Source organism: Onychomys torridus, chromosome 22 (genome assembly GCF_903995425.1).
Source record: "Onychomys torridus chromosome 22, mOncTor1.1, whole genome shotgun sequence".
In the NCBI taxonomy this organism is placed as follows: Eukaryota; Metazoa; Chordata; class Mammalia; order Rodentia; family Cricetidae; genus Onychomys; species Onychomys torridus.
The window spans coordinates 27255592-27258324 of NC_050464.1; positions in this window are offsets into that span (position 1 = coordinate 27255592).

The window sequence follows — 2733 nt, forward strand, 5'->3', positions numbered from 1 at the left end:
GTGCTTTTGGAACCCCACCCCCCCCCCCCCCCCCTGTCTTCACCCTTCAATGTTGTAGAGATGAGCAGCCATGTCTGGCTTTTTACCAAGGTGCAGAGGATTTGAACTCATCACGTTTGCAGAGCAAAGACCTTTACCCATTGAGCCAACTCCCCAGCCCCTGACCCCCCCAACCAGAATAAGGTTTATTGTAACCTTCCCGACCTGCTTTCTGCTGTGTGTGTCTCACTGTCAGATGCGCTATACTCTCATGGATGCAGCTTCAGCCCCACATGCCTCTTGTACACCCAGAACAGGGTGGATCTTTCATCAGGAGATCCTATTCAGAGATGGACATGTTCTGGTTGCAGCCTCTCAGGAAGAGAAGAACCTGGCTGCACCCTTCAAGACTCAGGCTATCTTACTTAGGCTTTGAACTGAGAGCTAGTCTGGAGGAATGGAGGAAGGGCGAGGGGGGATGGGAGGGAAGAAAGGGAGACAGGGAGGGAGAGAGAGTGGGAAGTCCCATTAAAAGTTTCAAGTGCATAGAACCTGAGAAAGTAGATAGGTAGAAATTCTCACACACACACACACACACACACACACACACACACACACACACACTCATACACACTGTCTACTGTGCCCCAGGTGGCATTACCCAAGAAATAAAATGGTCTATTAGGCTTATCTGTCCCTCTCATGAGTAGCCTGTAATTAAATAACCGCCTTTTAAAGTCTTGCTATTTTGAAAGAAAGCCATTTGAGCATTTTTTCCTTAGCTGATGAATTACATGGACCAGTGGTCCTTGATAAACAGGCCTGTTCTAAGCCAACACAGAGGAAAAACCACTTCTGAAACAAATGATGTGGGATTAGATTCCATGTCTCAGGCCTCACTCAGTGACCAAGAAGGAGGGTGGGCCTTACCCCACGGCACACGGGTTTCTGTTATCCACAGGAAGCAGAGTCCTGACAACTAGGACCAGCCAGAGCCTGGCTGTAAGACTGGACATTCGGAGGGTATAAGATCCAGTAGGGGACACTTCTGGGAATATGTTAAACTTGGCTTTTCCCAGGAAATGCACTATTGCTGCATGTGCTGAGACACATAAGCCAAAAGATCAAAGACAAAACAGCTCTCTGTAGTGACCACATCTCCTAAGCTCCTGTCAGGACCAGAGGCTTCCCCTCCTGCTTCTGAGCCTGATCACAACTGCAATGGTCCCAATGCTGACTTCCCTAATAAACTTCTTTCTAAAGGGTAGGTAATTCATCTCCTTCCCACAGAACCTGCCACATCATTTATATAACAGATGTCAATGTGTTTTTTTTTTTTAAGAGAACACAATTCAATCCAAGTCTACCCTCTAGCCCCCCCCCCCCCCAAAAAAAAACCACTTGTCATTTCCCACAGCCAAATACTTTGGAATGATGACTCACTCCTGCATCAAAAACCTCATTTAAATCAGTTCCTTGTGAGACGTGGGTATGGTTCACCGTGGGGCAAATCTCTTCTCCATTTAAGAGTCTACAGAATTACAAAAACAAGATACATGCTGTGGTTAGCATTAACTATAACCTTTGAATAACTCAGCATCACCTGAAAAGAGAAAGAGAGGAGATGAGACAGAGACAGACATAGAGAGATACAGAGAGGGACAGACAGAGACAGACAGAGAGAGAGGAGTCTCAGTTAGCAATTGTCTTATTGTGATGGTCGACAGACATGTCTATAACGAATTGCCTTGACTATTCACTGACATAGGAGGGCCAAGCCCACCGTGGGCATCACCATTCCCTGGGCTGTATAAGAAAGCTAGCTGACCTGGAGCAAGCCAGCAAGCAGAGTCCCTGGTTTCAGCTTCAAGACCTTGCTTGAGTTCCTGCCCTGACTTCCCTCGATGACCTGAGAGCTGACGTCAAATAAAACCCTTTTCTTCCCTGCAACCGCTTTTCATCAGAGTGATGAACTAGTTCAGACCCCATGAGTCGGTGAGAGGACTCAGGCTCCACCTGCTCGACGGTGCCTGAGCATATACCTTCCGGCTCTGCCATCCTCTTAAGTGACAGTGACCTAGGCAAGCATGAGAGAAGGAATGTAGACAGTCTGAATTATCTGGAAAGTGGCATGCGGCACTCTGCCTGTATTCCATGTACATGAACTAGTGCTAAAGACCCAGTGGGTTATAAAGGAGTTCAGCTGTGGGAACAGGAGAAAAAAAAAAAGAGGAAGGACTTAATAACTGATGAAAATCAGCAGCTTCTCACACAATCAAGAGGATGATCAGAAGGCAAGAGGTATCGATCCTGCAACCCATTTCCTGTGCAACCTCCCTTCCCCCACCTAGCAACCAAACAGAAGGTTCTAAGTCAAGAAGAAAGAACAGAGCTACAGGATGAAATAAACCCGAACACCTCGGTAATGCCCCTGCCTCAGCTGCTCCACACCAGACAAAGATCCCCGATGAGTACAGGTACTGTCTGGTAGACCTTAAGATTGGGAGTTGTCTGCTGTTCCGGTGGTGACTGTTTAACTGACAGGGGTTGGGGAGGGGGGCCGGCAATAACACCCCTTAAGAAACATGGAGCCTGCTACACAAAATTCAGCTTCTTATTGTAAAAGCACAGAATTCAAGGAAAACTCCAGACTTCATTAAAAGAACTGTGGCTGTGTCTCAACCCATCTCCAACTTCTGGTCACTAAGGGAGTTGACTATTTCTGGTGTCCCACCTGAATCTCAGCACTCTCTG